Here is a 19,685-nt window from a genome sequence, read left to right on the forward strand (position 1 = left end):
AAGGACTATTCGCTAATTATAATACGAGCGCGTCTTCCCTACTATAATAGGTAGACGTACGAGGTATTATAGTACTACCTCCGTTCTAAGTAATATTATCCGAGTTCTTAGCGTCTACTCTAAAAGACCTAGTAATATTCGCTTCCGAGGGATTGTTCTTATTATTACGAGGGCTATTTACTATTCGTAGTTTCGCTAGCCCTAATTAGTTAGGTTTAGTAGCCTTTAATTGTTAATTCTTCTAAAATATAGTTCGTCTAGTTTCTATAAGTAACGGCTATTATAAGCGTAGTAGTTAAGGTTCGCCTTACTTAAAGAGTTAGAAAGATCGAGAAGTAACCTATTGTCTATAAGATCGACCCCGGCTAGCTTAGCTCTGTATTTTTGCCCTTAGTTAGCCTATTAACTACTTAATCTTTTAACCTAGTTAGCGCAGTGCGTTCCGGCCTTAGGCCGTAGTATAGGTAAGGTTGTTTTTATAGGCGTAGTAATAATAGTAGGTAATATTTAACAATAGCGGCGCTAGCCGTCTTAGCACTAACTTTACCTTATCCTTTATTTCCTTCTTTAACTAGCAATATACTCCGCAATACCGTTACTAATATAGCCGTATCTTTCCTTCTTTAAATAGCAACACACTCCGTAATACTGTTACTAATATAGCCGTATCGGCTGCTAATATACTACTAGCTTGTAGCGCGATACTATTATTATCCTTATTATCGTTATTCGTACGCGCGCGCGTATCGCCCTTATCGATCGCTTAGGCCTCGAGGCCCTATAGGATAAATAAACAAGAGGTAGAGTCCTTAAAAGGACAGCGGCTAATTAACGCGTCGTAGCGCGCGTAGTATAGTCTTATTGTCCTTGCTAACAATTGCTTGCTTCTAATTAGTTAGCGAATATTACCCTAGGGATAGTATTTATCCTAGATCTCTTTTAGTAATATTAGCGGCATTATAAGCTCTTAGCCTTCTTCTTGTCCTTTATACTAGTCTAATACTTATCTAATAACTTAGTTATGTCCTTAAAGGAACCTTTAGCTTCCTATAAGTTCTATTTAGGTAAATAGCCTTGCTATCTTAATAGGTACTCCTTCTTGCCTTGCCTAGTCCGGTGCTTTAGGATACGTTCTATAGACTACAGCTCTTTACTATTAGCTAGTATGTCCTCGGGTTTAGTAGGCGCTTTATCCCCTTCGCGTAGGTAGTACGGCTTAAGGAGGGATATATAGAAGGTATTATAGATAGTATAATAAGGTAGAAGCTATAGTTAGTAGGCCTAGGTGCCCCTAGGTTCTCGGATACGAAAAGGACTAATGTACCTTAGTGCGAGTTTAGGCCTTGTTTTGCTATTAGGCGAGGGGTGTTTACGGATACGGAGGTTCTTCGTACTAAGTATAACTATGTCGCCCTTCCGGAAGGTTATTAGAAGGTAGGGTTTATTATAGTAGGCCTTCTAATAGGCCTAGGCCTTTGCTAGTTTGTTAGCTATCTTAGCGTGAATTTCTCGCATCTTTTAAACCCTCTTAATAGCTGCTAGTATCTTAGGGGTTAGTACTTAATACGCTTCCCTTTCCTTACGCTCGGCCTCGAGCGAGGTAAATAGGTCTTATAGTAAGGCAGCGTTTTAGCCTATTATAGCTATATATAGTAAAGCCTTAGTTAATAAGTAGACACTGTTATTATATACGAATTCAGCTAGCTATAGGAGGTTAACCTAGTCGTTAGGGTTCTTATTAATATAGCTGCGTAGGTACTACTATAGAGTAGTATTTTGCCTTTCGGTCTAACCGTCTATTTATAGATAGAAGGCTATAGATAGCCGATGCTTTAGTCTTAGCTATAGGCATATTTTACTCTAATAATAAGATATAAATATCGAGCCCCGGTCGGAGATTATCTCCTTAGGGGTCCCCTAATAGCTATAGAAGATGTTATTCTATAGTGCTTTAGCTATATTAATAGCCGTCTAATCCTTCCGAGTAGGGGTATAACGAGCCCCCTTAGTAAATCGATCTACTATAATAAGGATAGTATCGAAGATATCCTTACTACCCCTACGCTTAGTAGGCGGAAGGCCTATAATAAAATCTATTATAAGCTCTGCGAATAGCTTCTTTAGAACAGGAAGTGAAGACAACTCGCTAAATAGTAAGTGCTTTAGTGCTTTAATACGCTAGTATACTATACAGGTCTGTACGTATTCTTTTATATACCGTTTACTATTTAGCTAGTAGTATATACGCGATAGTAGCTCGTACGACCTCTCTATACTGTAGTAACTAGCAAGCTTACAATTATAGTATCGCTTTAAAAGCTCTTGTCTAATCGATTGTTTAGCGGGGATATAGTATCTACCCTTAAACTTTAAGTAACCCTTATTATCGATTAACTAGTTACTCTTACTAGATCGAGTCGTTCGCCTACTTATAAGCCTATTAACACGTTCGATAGCAAAGGCGTCCCTCTGCTAAGCACGTAACAGCTTATCTATAAACGATTAACTATCTCTATTTGTAAGGTTATTTAATAGCATCCTCGCTATTAAACGAGGTACGTATTATATATATCTAGTAGCACTAGTAGCCGGATTAACTATAGTAGTGCTATCGCTGTTACTATATATAGCGATATTAACTAGGGAGTTATTATAACTCTTCCTATCTGTATCCTTAATACGCACTATTAATATAGTAAGAGCATTAATATGCTTTAAGCCGTCGCGGAGTCCGGTAAGCCGCTTATCCTACGCTCGCTTATTAACAATACGGGCTATAGCAATCTTATACTATAGGGTTAGAAACAATAAGTTAATACACTAAGTCTCGCTATCGTAATTAGGTTGCCTCGATAGGCTATTAGCAGGGTTGCTTACGCCTAGCCGATATAATATATCAAAATTAAACCTAGCGAGGTAGACGGCCTATCTAGCCTATCGACCTATAACCCTAGTAACCTTAGTAATACTACGGAGGTTGTTATAGTCTGTATAGACCTGTATCGTATATTAAGCCCTATCGAGGTAGTGCCTCTAATACTTAAAGGCCTCGATAATAGCGAGTAATTCTTGTTTGTAGGTCTCGTAGCGACGCTTAGCATTAATTATCTTCCTTAAGAAGAAGGCAATCGGGTACTAGTAATTGTTATTAGCCTGTTGTAATATAATAGCTAATATAGCGAACTGTAAAGCGTTAGTCTTAATACGGATCTACCTACTTAGTACGAAATAGTATAATAAGGGGACTTTAGTAAAGCGCTTCTTTAAACCGTTAAAAGCGGCTTGTACTTTATTAGTCTATTTAAACTCTCTAGATAGATTAGCCTTAGTTTTAGTAAGCTTAGTTAGGGGCATTACATACCGTAAATAGCTCTTAATAAAGCGACGATAGAAATTAGCGAAGCCGAGGAACGACTATAGCTCCTTAATTAACGTAGGAATAGGCTATTTAGTAATAGTTTTAATCTAATTAGGATTAGCCTTAACACTATTAGTTAATACGATAAAGCCGAGGAAGGCTACCTCTTTAGCAGCGAAGGTACATTTAGAAGGCTTGTAATATAAGCTATAGGCCCGTAGGCGGTCGAGTACCTTACGTACGGCGGCCTAATATTCTGTAATGTTAGGTAAATAGGTATAAACTAGGATATTATCTAGGTAAACTATATAGAGGTAGTCTAGTAGGCCTAATAAGGCCCGATTAATATAGGACTAGAATGTTATAGGGGCATTAGCTAGGCCAAGCGGTATAACTAAGTACTTAAAATAGCTATAGCGAGTACGGAAGGCTGTCTTCTATTTATCGCCCTTGCGAATATAGATGCGATAATAGGCGTCTTTAATGTCTAATATAGTATAGAAATAGGCGCTAGATAGGCGATCGAGGGTCTTATTAATAAGCGGAAGTAGACAACGGTCCTTAATAGTAATAGCGTTAAGCCTACGATAATCGATATATAGGCGCAGGCTACTATCCTTCTTTAGTACGAACAGGATAGGCGCACTAGTAGGGCTATTGCTATACCGAATGCGGCTATTAGCTAGGTTTTCCTTTAGGTACTTACGTAATATAGCAAGCTCGCGCTTACTAAGGCTATAGAGTAGCTTAAAAGGAACCTCCTTACCCTCTATTATATTAATCTTATAATCCGTCTCTTTAAATATAGGCAATATCGATACTAGGTAGTGTTTAAACACGTTAATATAGGTTTGTCGAATAGGCTCTAGTATACGAGTAATCTAATTAGGGTCTATACTATTAGGGGGCATAGGTTTATCGTTATTACTACCGAGTAGGTCGGTAGTCGGATTAGCTAAGGCAGAGGCTAGTATTAGGTTGCTAATAAACAGGACCCTAATATTATTAGGGCACTCGCTAACATTAATGTGTTTAATGTCCTCTTTCCTAGCGATTCTAAATCGCTACTTTTAGATGCCTAAGTCTATAGCTATAGCGTAGTACTTAAGAATAGGGTTGCTAATAATAATAGTAGCTCCTCTATACAGGTTGTCTATATCTACTACGTAGGTAGTAAAGTCTAGTAGGCGCTTATTTCCGAGGTCGTCTCTTAGGGCTATATAAATATAGTAGGCTCTATAGGTTAAGTGCCGAGCGTTATTAAACTAAGCAAGGGTAGCAAGTTAGTTCTAGGCAATTGTCGGAGGTCTAATTGCTTAGCTAGGCGATAGCTAATAAGGGCACTAACTAAGTTTCCTAGATCTAGCGTAACCTTAGTTTTATAATTGTTGCTATATATATCCCCTACGAGGTAGGTACGTATAATAGCTAGTACAACATCGATAGTCTTACGCTATACGAGGCTAATAGTTAGTGCGGCGCTTATTCCTTTTTCGAAGGTTAGCCTATAGGGGTAGCGTTAGCTACTAAGAGGTGCTTTCGGTACTTAGCGGTAGTACGGTCGATTCGGGCCTAATCCCTAGGTTTGTCGCATTAGCCTAGTAGACAGCTAGTACTGTTACAGTTAAAGCATTTTAATCCGGTTAGGGGATTGCTATAGCTATTATTATTAGTCGAGCGGTTAGTACTATAGGGACACAAGCCCCCTCTACGGCCCCTATTACGGCCTCCTCTATATAGCCGCCGGCTACGGCCTCTTCTACGGTCGTTATTACTATTCCTATTGTTAGCGTTATTGTTCTAGTAGGAACCTTAGCTATTGCCTCTACGGGCACTACAGTTACCGCGGTTAGTACTAGCTAGTCGGATCCTCGATTCTAGTCGTTATTAAAGCTATACTATACGCTCTATAGTTTCGACTTCGACTATAAATTAAATATATATAAGGTTAGCCTGTTTAAATACACGGCGGCGGTCTAATTTAAGGATAAGCTCCTACCTAAGTTTTAGGCGTATTTCCGAGATCTATATAGAATTAGTCTTAGCCGGAAGGTTATCCTCGAGGGTCTTTAAATAGGCCTTAAATAAGCGAGCCGACTAGTTAGTCTTTTGTTTAGCTCGAAGGTACTAGTTCTAAGTATATTGTTGCCTTAGTATAGGGTTTCTAAGGGTGTCTAGTATAATAGTTTTGTAGGTCTGCTACTAAATAGCAGTCTAGTTATTAAGGGAGTCGAAATAGTTATCCTAGGTACGCTTTAGGTCTCTATTAATGTACTATATAGCATAGACGACTAGTAAATAGTCGTCTAGAAGAGCTCTTAGTGTATTTCGCTAGTTTAGCTCGCAATCTCGTATATAATTATTGTACTGCTTGCGACTAGAGCCGTTAAACATAGTGCAATCCTTAAGCTTAGTATCCTTCTTCTAAACTAGAACGGATAGTAAGGAAGGCCTTACTATTAGCTTAGTATTAGTTACTAGGGCTTCCTATAGGTAGCGAATTTCGAGGAGGTTGTCTTTTAGCTATTATTCTTAACGTAAAGCAGCGAGCCTGTTCTAAGTAGCTTCTTAAAGTCTCGCTACTAGCTAGGGCCTAAAGGCTAGTTAGCTATATAGTCGATTAATAATATTATTAAGAATATCGTTAATAGGCAATTCTAGATTATTACCTAGAACTATAGGTTCCTTAAGGGGTATTAGGGCTAAAGAGGCTATACGTAATTAGCATATAACTAGGCCGAGTAAAGCTAGGGTCTTAATGCCTTAGGTAGGGCTTAGCGCTTAGCGTTAGGCTAACTCTCCTACCTTCCTCCCTCTCCTCCTAGATCCTTATCGAATACTACCTATACCTACTACTACCCTATCTACCTGTTAATATAACCCTTCTTATATAGTATTCGATCTACCCTTTAAGGGTAGCAGCTAGACAGTCCTTATTTCAAGCTTTTAGCGGTATAGCTACGAAAACTATTAATTTAACTATATTACGCCCGAAGAACGGGACCTATACGTACTATTCTATTAAAAACAACCGTACCAATTATTAAACAAGGCCTTCTATACGGCCTATTATACTAAGTTAATCGTACTAGACCGATATCTACTAATTCCGCTATATCCGTATCTTAGGGGCTAATAATACATTATTAGTGTTACCCCCTATTATAATAGCCGGCTTATTACGAAGCAATAACAACCGCGGCGCCGCTAGCAGCGCTAGCAATAACAACTCTAGTAGCATAGTGCCTACTAAAGTACCTGCTAAAGAGCCTACCGGAGGGCCTACTAAAGAACCTATAATTCTAGGTAACGACCTAGAATTGCCTATCGACGACATTCTTAATAACATTGTTAATCGTCGATATAGCTAACTAGCCTTTAGTCCTTAACTAGTAGGGAGACTTTAAGAAGCTACCTAAAACAGGCTTACTACCCTACGCTAAGAATAATAGCTAAAGGACGACTTCCTCGAACTTCGCCGCCTTTAGGAAGCCCCGATAACTAAACCTATAGCAGGACCTTGTTTATTATCTATTTAGAAGAGGAAGGATGCTAAGCTTAAGGACTGCACCGTGTTTAACAGCTCTAGTCGCAAGCAATACAATAATTATATACGTAATTATAAGCTTAACTAGCGAAATGTACCGAGGGCTCTTCTAGACGACTATTTACTAGTTGTCTACGCTATACAGTATATTAATAGCGACCTAAAGCGTATATAGGATAACTATTTCGACTCCCTTAATAACTAGACTGCTATTTAGTAGCAAACCTATAAAACTATTATACTAGACACCCTTAGAAACCCTATACTAAGGCAATAATATACTTAGGACCTATATCTTCGAGCTAAATAGAAGACTAATTAATCGGCTCGCTTATTCGAGGCCTATTTAAAGACCCTCGAGGATAAACTTCCGGCTAAGACTAATTCTACACAGATCTCCGAGATACGCCTAAAACTTAGATAGGAGCTTATCCTCGAATTAGACCGCCGTCGTGTGTTTAAATAGGCTAACCTAACACGTATTTAATTTATAGTCGAGGTAGAAACAGCTAAACGAGCTGTTTAACTCTAATAAAGACTAGAATCGAGGATCCGACTAACTAGTACTAATTGTAGCAACCGTAGTAGCCGCGGAGGAAACTAAGGATCCTACTAGGACAACAATGCTAATAATAGGAACAGTAGCGACCGTAGAAGAGGCCGTAGCTGGCGGCTATATAGAGGAGGCTATAATAGGGGCCGCAGAAGGGGCTTGTATCCCTATAGTGCTAACCGCTCGACTAATAACAATAGCTATAGCAATCCCCTAACCGGATTAAAATGCTTTAACTGTAATAGTACTAGCTATCTACTAGGCTAATGCGACAAACCTAGGGATTAGGCCCGAGTCGACCGTACTATAGCTAAGCACCGAAAAACCCTTTTAGCTACTAACGCTACCCCTATAGGCTAACCTTCGAAAAAAGAATAAGCGCCGTACTAACTGTTAGCCTCGTACGGCGTAAGACTATCGACATTGTACTAGCTATAATACGCTCCTACCTTATATAGGACACAAAGGGCACTAACTATTAAACTAAGGTTATACTAGATCTAGGAAATTTAGTTAGTGCCCTTATTAGCTATCGCCTAGCTAAGCAATTAGACCTTCGACAATTAAATAGGGCTAACCTACTAACCCTTGCTTAGTTTAATAACGCTCGGCACTTAACCTATAGAGCCTACTATATTCCTATAGTTCTAAAGGACGACCTCGGAAATAAGCGCCTACTAGACTTTACTGCCTATATAGTAGACATAGATAGCCTTCTATTCGATATTGTTATTAGCAACCCTATTCTTAAGTACTACGCCGTAGCTATAGACCTAGGCAGCTAATAGTAGCGATTTAGAATCGCTAGGAAAGAGGACATTAAATATATCGATACTAGCGAATGCCCTAACGATATTAGGGTCCTGTTTATTAGCAACCTAATACCCGCCTCCGCCTTAGCGGATCCGACGGCCGACCTACTCGGTAGAGATAACGATAAACTAGTGCCCCCTAATAGCATAGACCCTAATTAGCTTGCTCGCATACTATAGCCTATTTAAGAAACCTATATTAAGGTATTTAAACACTACCTAGTATCGACGTTGCCTATGTTTAAAGAGACGGACTATAAGATCGATATTATATAGAATAAGGAGGTCCCCTTTAGGCTACTTAGCCTACTCTATAACCTTAGTAAGCGTAAACTCGCTATATTACGTAAACATCTAGATAAGAACCTAGCTAATAGTCGAATTGAGTATAGTAACAGTCCTATTAGTATACCTATCCTGTTTGTGCTAAAGAAGGATAGTAGCCTACGCCTATATATCGATTATCGTAGACTTAATACTATTACTATTAAGGACCGCTATCTACTCCCGCTTATTAATAAGACCCTCGATCGCCTTTCTAGCGCTTACTACTATACTATACTAGACATTAAGGATACGTACTATCGTATCTATATTCGTAAGGGCGACGAATAGAAAACAGCCTTCCGTACTCGCTATAGCTATTTTAAGTACCTAGTTATGCTATTTAGGCTAGCAAACGCCCCTATAACATTCTAGTCCTATATTAATTAGGCCCTTTCGGGCCTATTAGACTATCTCTATATAGTTTACCTAGATAACATCCTAGTTTATACCTATTCGCCTAACATTGTAGAACATTAGGCTGCCGTACGCAAGGTACTCGACCGCCTACGGGCTTATAGCTTGTATTACAAGCCTTCTAAATATACCTTTGCTACTAAAGAGGTAGCCTTCCTTAGCTTCCTCGTATTAACTAAGGGTATTAAGGCTAATCCCGATTAGATTAAAACAATTACTAAATAGCCTGTTCCTACGTTAATTAAGGAGCTATAGTCGTTCCTCGGTCTTGCTAACTTCTACCGTCGCTTTATTAAGGGCTATTTACGGTATGTAATGCCCCTAACTAAGCTTACTAAAACTAAGGCTAACCTAACTAGAGAGTTTAAATAGACTAATAGAGTATAAGCCGCTTTTAACGGTCTAAAGCAACGCTTTACTAAAGTCCCCTTATTATACTATTTCGTACTAAGCAAACAGATCCGTATTAAGACTAACGCTTTATAGTTTGCTATATTAGCTATTATAATATAACAATCGGACAAGGACTATTATTAGCACCCGATTGCCTTCTTTTCGAGAAAGATAATTAATGCTAAACGTCGCTATAAGACCTACGAGTAAGAGCTCCTAGCTATTGTCGAGGCCTTTAAGCATTAGAGGCACTACCTCGATAGGGCTTAATATACAATATAGGTCTATATAGACTATAAGAACCTCCGTAGCATTACTAAGGTTACTAGGGTTATAGGTCGACAGGCTAGATAGGCCGTCTACCTCGCCGGGTTCGATTTTAATATATTATACTAGCTAGGCGTAAGTAACCCTACCGATAGCCTATCGAGGCGACCTAATTACGATAGCGAGACCTAACACATTAATTCTTTGTTTCTAACCCTGTAGTATAAGATTGCTATAGCCCGTATCGTTAATAAGCAAGCGTAGGATAAGCGGACTTCCGGATCCTACGGCGGTAATAAATACTATAGCGGAGTTGTCGTTCTTCTAGTATACGTTAGAAAGGACGTAGATCGCTCGAGCTATAACGACTCGATTAAAGATATTACTATCTATAGCGATAGTACTATAGAAGAGGTTGTAGTAGTTCCGGCTACTAGTGCTATTAGATATATATAATACGTACCTCGTTCGATAGCAAGGATGCTATTAAATAACCTTATAAATAGGGATAGTCAATCGTTTATAGATAAGCTATTACGTACTTAGTAGAGGGACGCCTTTACTATTAAACGTATTAATAGGCTTGTAAGTAGACGGGCGACTCGATCTAGTAAGAGTAATAGTTAGTCGATCGACGATAAAGGTTACTTAAAGTTTAAGGGCAGATACTATATCCCCGCTAAACAATCGATTAGATAAGAGCTTTTAAAGCGACACTATAATAGTAAGCTTGCTAGTTACTATAGTATAGAGAGGTCGCACGAGCTACTATCGCGTATATACTACTAGCCGAATAGTAAACGGTATATAAAAGAATACGTACAGACCTGCGTAGTATACTAGCGTATTAAAGCACTAAAGCACTTGCTATTTAGCGAGTTGTCTTTACTTCCTATTCCTAGGAAGCTATTTACAGAGCTTATAATAGATTTTATTATAGGCCTTCTACCTACTAAACGCAGGGGTAGCAAGGATGTATATAATGCTATCCTTATTATAGTAGATCGATTTACTAAAGGCGCTCGATATATCCCGGCGCGGAAGGATTAGACTGCTATTAATATAGTAGAAGCGCTATAGAACAACATCTTCTATACCTATTAGAGAACCCCTAAGGGGATAGTGTCTAATCGTAGATCGATACTAATATCGCACTATTAGAGCGAAATATGCCTATAGCTAAGACTAAAGCATCGGCTATTAATAGCCTTCTATCTATAGACTAACGGTTAAATAGAGAGGCAGAATGCTACCCTATAGTAGTACCTACGCAGCTATATTAATAAGAACCCCGAAGATTAGGTTAACCTCCTATAGCCTACAGAATTCGTATATAATAATAGTATATACTTATTAACTAAGATTTTACTATATATAGCTATAATAGGCTAAAACGCTGCTTTGCTATAAGACCTATTTACCTCGCTCGAGGCCGAGTATAAGGAAAGGGAAGCGCGTTAAGTACTAGAGACACTAGCGGTAATAGAACGTATCTAGAAGATACGAGAAATCTATACTAAGATAGCTAAGAAACTAATAAGGGCTTAAGAGTACTAAAAGACCTACTACGGTAAGCGCTATATACTAATAACCTTTAAACAAGGCGATATAGTTATGCTTAGTACGAAGAACCTCCGCATTCGCAAACACCCGTCGCCTAATAGCAAAACACGCCCTAAACTAGCACTACGGTTTATTAGCCTATTTCGCATTCGAGAACCGAAGGGCAATAGCTAGGCCTACTAGTTATAGCTCCTACCTTATTATACTATCTATAACACCTTCTATATCTCCCTCCTTAAACTATACTACTAGCGCGAAGGCGATAAGGCGCCTGCTAAGTTAGAAGAAGTCTTAGCTAATAGTAAAGAGCTATAGTCTATAGAACGCATCCTAAAGCACCGGACTAGGCAAGGCAAGAAGGAATACCTATTAAGATAGTAAGGCTATTTACCTAAATAGGACTCGTAGGAAGCTAAAGGTTCCTTCGAGGATATAACTAAGTTGTTAAATAAGTATTAGACTAGTGTAAAAAACAAGAAGAAGGCTAAGGGCCTATAATGTCGCCTAGGAATAATACTACCCCCGGGGTGCTATTAGCTAACTAATTAGAGGCAAGCAATTGTTAGTAACAAAGGATAATAAGACTATACTACTATAGTAAACGCGCACCGAGTGTTAATAAGCGCGCTATAGCGCGCTAACTAATCGTATGCTCTTTTAAGGGCCCTACCTCTTTACTAATGCGCCCTATAAGGCCTTCTCCTAGTACTTAGGTCCCCCTCTTATTCCTTTATTCTAATAAGGCCTCGAGGCCTAAGCGATCGGCGAGGACGGCGCGCGTGCGCGTAAATAGTAATAATAATAATAACGACAGCGCGGCCGGCGCGGCTATATTAGTAATAGTATTGCAGAGTGTATTACTACTTAAAGAAGGAAAGATACGGCTATATTAGTAACGGTATTGCCGAGTTATTGTTAGTTAAAGAAGGAAATTAGAAGCAAGGTAAAGTCGGCGCTAAGACGGCTAGCGCCGCTATTATTAATATTACCTGCTTTTGTCGCTATACCTACGAGGGCAACCTTACCTATACTACGAGCCTAAAGCACTATACTAACTAAGTTAAAGGATTGAACCTGCTAAGGGTTTAATTAAAACTTTAAGCCGCTTAAAAGATTGAGCGACTAATAGGCTAACTAAGGGCAAAACTATAGAGCTAAGCTAGCCGAGGTCGATCTTGCGGACAATAGATTACTCCTCGATCTTTCCGACCCTTTAAGCGAGGCGAACCTTAACTATTACACTTATAATAGCCTTTACCTATAGAAACTAGACGAGCTGTGTTTTTTAAAAAGATAAAATAAGATTAACATTTAAAAGCTGCTAAACCTAACTAATTAGGGCTAGCGAAACTACGAATAATAATAGCCCTCGTAATAATAAGAACAATCCCTCGGAGCGGACATTTCTAGGTCTTTTAGAGTAGACGTAAAGAACTCGTACGACATTACTTAGAACGGAGGTAGTGCTATAATACCTCGTACGCCTACCTATTATAGTAGGGAAGACGCGCTCGTATTATAATTAGTCGATAGTCCTCAATTCTCGTAATTATATATTACTTTATTATATATAAGGATAGCGCAGTTAGGGTTAAACATTGTATTGTATTAGAGGTAAGGTTTGATATAGTTATATAATTAGGTAGTTAAGTGTTTAATTTAGCGCGGCTAAGTAGCTTATTAGATTTGCTAAGTTAGTAGCAATAGAGGTCGAGATTAGAATATAGACAGGCTACGAGGGCGAGGCCTTTAGAAGGGAAGCGTATATTAGGGCTAAAGAGGCTATACGTAATTAGTATATAACTAGGCCGAGTAAAGCTAGGGTCTTAATACCTTAGGTAGGGCTTAGCGCTTAGCGTTAGGCTAACTCTCCTACCTTCCTCCCTCTCTTTCTAGATTCTTATCGAATACTACCTATACCTACTACTACCCTATCTACCTACTAATATAACCCTTCTTATAAGGGACTCTATACTACTAGTGTTATTATTGCTAGTACTACTAGCGGTACCGCGGTTGTTGTTTCGTAATAAGCTAGCTATTATAATAAGGGGTAGCACTAATAATATATTATAGCCCCTTATAGTACGGATATAGCTATTACACAAGGGACGATTAGTAGGTTAGCTATAGTATAGTATTAGGGTAAGTATCTACGGCTCTACGGAAAGTATGTACCGGGCTTAGCTAGCGTACCGTCCCTGCCGTAATAGTACCCCCGTCCGATAGAACGAAGGCTAGCGTACTATATTAGCTAAACCCCTTCTTATATACTCCTTCCGCTTCTACTCGTTTTCCTTACCGCTTGTATTCGTGCTATATGCACTTGCATTCGTATTATGTCGCGTCCTCTAGCTATAGTCTTACTTATTAGAGTTAATTAATTCCGGTTCCGTCTTAGAGCCGGTAGCCTTAGCCTTAGTTGCCTTGCCCTCCGTAAAGCTCTGCAGTTTCCGTATCTTTTTCTTTATAGACGAATCGCCGTCGGCTGCCTTACGCTTAGTTAGCGTACGCGTAGCTAGAGAGTTTAGGGTACGCGTAGACGTGCGCGTAGACGCGCGTATAGCTAGACTATCGGAAGGGCCTACCGTAATAGCGTCCGCGTAGCTAGGCGCTAGGTAGCAATCTTTAGCGGCGAGAGGGCCTTAGGCTCGCTTAGCACCTATAGAGTAGGTAGATTTACTAGCAAGGCGAGCTTGTCTTTAGGTGCGGCTACGTACTTAGACTTGCGGCGTAACTAACCTAGCGTCGGTAGTTGCGGTGCTAGTACCTACGGTGCCGGTACCTAAGCTAGTAGGGCGCGCGTCTTCTATAGCGGCTAGCCGGGCTCGTCTATCGCCGCGGTACTAACGTATATCTTAGCTTTTACTACGGCGGCGAGCTCGTCTAGTATACACAAGTATAGGTCGGCCTACTGTTAGGGTATAAGCGCTTCGTAACGTCTAGCGATGCCTTTTAGTCCTAGTCCTTAATAGAGGGAGATTAGGTAGTTGTCTTCCTTGTCGTAGTCGTATAGGATATCGTTTAGGCGTAGCGTCGTATCCTTCTTATAGGCCGATCTTAGCGTCTAGTCTCGATCCTTTCGTAGTATACGGCCTATTTATAGTTAGAGGTACGTAGTACGAAGGAAGTAGTCGAGGGCTACGTCTATAATACCGGCGGCTGCCTTACGATTAAGGGCTGCTTTTATATTCTCTAGGACGCAGTCCGGTACCGCGACGATATTAATCTCCGTCGGCTACTCTACCTAGTCTTCCTTAAAGGTTAGCTAACCGGCTATAATAGTCTTTAGCTACTTGCCGTAGAGTAGGTATACTAGGTCCTCGCGGTATTTCTTCTATCGCTTCTACTAGTCGCGCGCGGCTGTTAGCGGCTCCGTCTCGCCGGGGATATCTATTAGAATCTGCGAGATTATCGCCTAATCTAGGGCGTTATCGATAGAGGTAAGCTAGACTTAGTACGCTACCTTACGCTAGAAGACTATACTACCTATAAGGATATATCGGCTATAGATTAGGGCGATCTTATGCTTGCTATTAGTGCTTGCCGTATAGTATAGATATAGAGGGCCGATTAGCTTACGTTTAGTACGTAGGAAGCCGTACGCCTCTACTAAGCAGGTATGCTAGGTGCCGAGCTCCTTTAAGGTAATCGTAGCGTTGTCGATTATTTAAAATATATTGCTAAGTTTAACGTCTAAGAGTCGCGTACCCGTAGGCGGTATACAATCGATCGTAATAAAGCCTAATACGTTATAGATTAGTACCGTAGTATCGGCCTAGTAGCTAGACTTAAGCTATTGCTCGACGTCGGCGTATAGCATTCCGGAGCGCTATAGGTAGGTATCCTCGTCTATATTAGCGGCGCCTCGACGAACCTTCTTATCTATCGGCGTATATACGCTTATTAGGGTAGCGATTTGTACGCTCGTTAGCGTAGCTATCGTAGCTAATAATAGGATTAGGACTTCGATATTTGTAACTCGCGTAAGGGCCTCTTCCTAAGCGTCGACGTCTATAGGTGCCTCTTCTAGAATCTCGTCGTCCTCTTATTAGTAAGATAGGCTAGCGTCTCTAGGTCCTACGTCGGGCGTTGCCTCGCGTAATAGCTATAGCGTAGCGTTCTATCCGAGGAAAGGTAGGGAAGTGCCCTCCTCTATATTGCCCTTATTTATAGTCTATACGCGATAAAACATCGCTACGAGCGCGCTACGTAGGTCGGAGCCTATTAGAGAATCGATATACTCTACTAGGAAGTTCTTATATCGCTATTACGTAGTATCCTCCTTATAGGTGCGTCTCGTAAAGCTAAGTTCTTGTACTAGGTTTAAGACAGTATAGGTCTAGCGTACCGTATCGTTAACCTAAATAAGGCGGTCTACGGCTAAGTCGTCCTTACGTACGGCGTTAATAATTGCTACTACGGCCGCCGTAAAGGCGCAGCTTACCGCGCGCTAACGCGCGCCTAAAGCCGTAACTATATCGCGTACCTCCTTGCTAATATTTAAGGATGCTAAAGGGAGGCGCTTACGACGAGGCTCGGGTAGGTTATTATCGTTATCGTCTCTATCTAAGCTATTCTACTCGTTAGAGCCGTTCTGCTCGCCCTATACGCGCTACTTTACCTTGCCTAGTATAGTCGGCTATGCCTTATCCTTCTATTATTTAGTAGGGTATTGCTACGGAGGTACTACCTTGTCTCAAGAAGAGCCCCTAGTAGTAGAGCTCTCTACTAGGTATACGATAACGTCGTATCCGTATATAGCACTAAAGGCGGGCTCTGTATTGCGCGAGAGTATAGCCTTACGGCTAGAGGCGCTAAGCTTATAGACGTATATACCGTTAGCGTCTTATTCGCGGATTAGAGTCGAATAGCGGATTAAGTCTAGATCTAAGTCGACGTCGGCACTATCGGCGTTAAGGAATTCTTCGGTATCTTCTACGCTCTTAGTAGCGTAGAGGTTCGGGAAGGCTAACTAAACGGCGTCTACGACCTAGCGTACGGTTATCGGAGCGTTAGCGCGGATAAGGATAGCGTCTATAGCCTTACCCTAAAGTTCGTCCTTACCCTTATTATCTAGAGGAGCGGGGCCCTTGTCGTCTTTAGTTCTAGCGTTACCGACATCCTTTCCTATAGCCTTTTCTTTCTATCCTTCGTACTGCTCTTTCTCCGTTATATTCTCGCTATCGACGTCTATCTTCTCTACGTCCCGCTTTTTACCTACGATTACTTTTTCCGGTTCCTACTCTTCTTTCTCCGTTACATTCTCGCTATCGACGTCTATCTCTTCTACGTCCTACTTTTTACCTACGATTACCTTTCTTAGTTCTTACTCTTTTGCTAAAACAGTCCCCTAACGCGTCGCGTCGTTAGGGTCCTTAAGGTCCTTCCTATATAGGGCTAGTAGGCGCGTAGGTATTCCCTTAGGGCGTAGGGCCGCCTTTCCCTTAGGGCGCTTATCGGCGTTAAGCGCGGTAGCTACTACGGCGTCCGAGGCATGTTAGTATTAATTTGCGGTTTCTCCGAGACGCTAAGGAAGGTCCTTATCGCCCTATACCTATCTTTAATTATTGCAGTAATCTATCTACTAGGTGTTAGGCTTAATTATTTCTACGATCTTAGTAGGGCCGTATACTAAAGTTAGGGTACGCTCCTTCTAGTAGCGGCATTCCGTCTAAAATCGCGTAGAGGCGGCAAGTTGCTTAGAGTAGGCGTCTAGCAATTTAGTACTATCGAACGTAACTAGGTCGACGGGCTCGAGTATAATAATCTTTTCTTATACCTTTACGTATATCGCGGCTGTCTGCTACTAGACTATCGCTTCTATAGTAACGTTCTATTCCTCCTCGAACTAGCCTAGCAAGTTGTAGTAGTTTGTAGTCTAATTAAGGCGCTCGTCGGCCTACTCTAGCGTTTCGTCTTCTAGTCTATCTACCGTACGTACTGCGATCTATGTAATCTATACGTATACGGATATAAGGTTTAGCTCGGTCTCGTCCTAGCCTAATATACCGGTAAGGATCTCGTATAGCTTATCTAGGGCGTTCTTTGCGAAGCCGTAGCTAACTAAGGCGCTTATAAGTTAAAACGCGGTCTAAGTATAGGGTACCGCGAAGGGCATACTGTTCTCCTTATAAGACGTTAGAGTAAGGTCGAGTTTAGCGAGCGTCCGGATCGCGTAGTAGATATTATAGTTACGGACCTAGTCCGGGATCTCTATTAGATCGTAGAACAATTTAGCGTACTAGGGATCGGGGACAATAACGCGGTATCGCTAGCCGTCCTAAACGACGTCTAGCTTATCGTCTAGAAACTAATAGAACTATAGCAGGTCGAAAAACGTAGCCTAGCTAGCGTAGTTACCCCTCTCGTAGCCGTTAACGCTAGCGCCTTACTATAATAAGATAGCGATACGGCGCGAGGTATTGCGGTCCTATAGATTAGCTTCGGGGTCGAGTAGCGGTAGGGGTAGGTAGGTAAGTTCGGAGAGGTCGATTAAACGAATACGTATAATATATGCCCTATCGGAGCCGTAGTGCTTTAGGAAGAAGTCCTCGAAGGTAATAGGGTTTACCCGTAAAGTTCTTCTACGTAATAGTAGGCGTAGTAGTAGCGTGCGATAGATTCGTGCCTATACTATAGCGTTAACGAAGTTGCTAATGTTTTCTAATAGCGGTCGGTCGAGCTCGCGGTATAACTCCGCCGGAACCTTATCGTAAGGGATTTTGTTAAGGCTTACCTAAGCGATGTGTTTAGGCGTACTAGTATAGTCCTCGTAGTGCTCGATTTGTAGTAGTACTAAGGCGAATAGCAGACCGCTAACCTTACGACGCTACGGTACCTACTACTAGCTTAGCTCTAAGAGCTCGTCTTCCTTATAGGCGTATTGCTATTATATAGGAGGGCCGCGCTCGCCCGCTAGCGGACAGTAGCGCTCGGTGCGCTCTATTTTAGGGATAGATAGTATTGTCGGGGCTAGTCGTTAAGGCGGCGTATACTTAGTAAGGATGTTAGTAATGCTAATAAATAAGCGGAGAGAATTTAGTATATTACGTATACGTAGCAACTAAGAATTTGCGGCGTTGCTAGGGCGTTCTACGCTTGTTATAACGTAAACTTTACCTCGCTTACGCCGCGCCGTTTATATATATAGTGCGGCCCGTCCGATAATAGGACGCGTTATACGTTAATAATAATAATAGGGCGCGTCGGCGCGCGCTCTAGGGCGACAATAGGGGAGGACAATAAAGTAAACTATTTTTGTATTAAAATAAGGTAAAGTAGGGTACGTTTTAAAATAAAGTAAAGTAGGGTACGATTCAATTATAGACAATAGTGCTATAACGTAATGTGCCGCAATAGAGATTCCTATTATTACGTATAGTACTACTTAGTTAACCTTCTATATAGCTGTTCTTTAGGAGTTGCGCAAGCTAGGCCTCCGAGAAGGCCGAGCCTATAGTTCTCCTACTATTAACTACGGCGCGCTTAGGGACGGCGCTGTCGGTGCCTACTATTGTAGCGCTTACTAACGTGCCGGTTGCTAACGTAACGCTTGCTATCGTGCTTGCCGTAGGTAGAGGCGATCGTATTCCTAGACGAGTTCCGCCGAGTCGCGGAGGTTATCGATATCGTACTAAACGTTGTGCGCGTAACCGTAGCTACGCTACTTAACTAGATACTACGTCTTGCCTCTAGAGACTCTACGTCCGAGGAGCTTTTTAATCTCGTAATATAGCGCTTTTAGGTATAGATAGTCGTTATCGAAGGGTGCTTTATCTACTAGGCCCGGCTCTAGTATCTCTCGGTCGTATAGGTTACGGCCCTTAGGGTATAGTTCTAGCTGCGAAACTAAGATTATAGGGTAGATACGTATTACTAGGGGGAGATCGAGCTCGTACGCGAGGTTGCTAACTAGGCGTAGCACCTTAAATAGTCTAGTACGCTATATAGAGAGCTTGCGATTAGGGTTCCCTAGTAGGCGGTATCCCTTATATAGCTTAAGCAGTACCTTCTAGCCCGTCTTAAAGGAAATAGGGCGATGCTTGCGGTCGTATCGGTCCTTTATTATTGCTACCGCCTACGCGAGAGAGTCCGTAGCCTAATCGCGTACCTCCTATCTTAATACTAAGTAGTCCTTAGTAGGGAGCTCGGTAAGGGGGTTTAGCGCGTCTAAGTTAGTCTTAAATCCTTAAATTAGAATATTAGGTACCTCTCTAGTCGAGGCGTTTCTAGCGTTATTAAGCTCGGCCTAGATATACGGAAGTACGTCCGTCTAATTAGCGTCCGGATAATTAGAGGTAAAGAATCGTAGTACGATTTCTACGGTCTAATTAGTTCGCTTAGACTAGCCGTCCGACTAAGGGTAGTACGCCGTCGTTACGAAGAACCTCGTGCCTAACTTCTTAAAGGCTACTTTTATAAAGTTACTAAGCTAAATAGGGTCCCGGT

This window comes from Pseudocercospora fijiensis (assembly GCF_000340215.1).
Source record: "Pseudocercospora fijiensis CIRAD86 unplaced genomic scaffold MYCFIscaffold_12, whole genome shotgun sequence".
NCBI lineage: Eukaryota > Fungi > Ascomycota > Dothideomycetes > Mycosphaerellales > Mycosphaerellaceae > Pseudocercospora > Pseudocercospora fijiensis.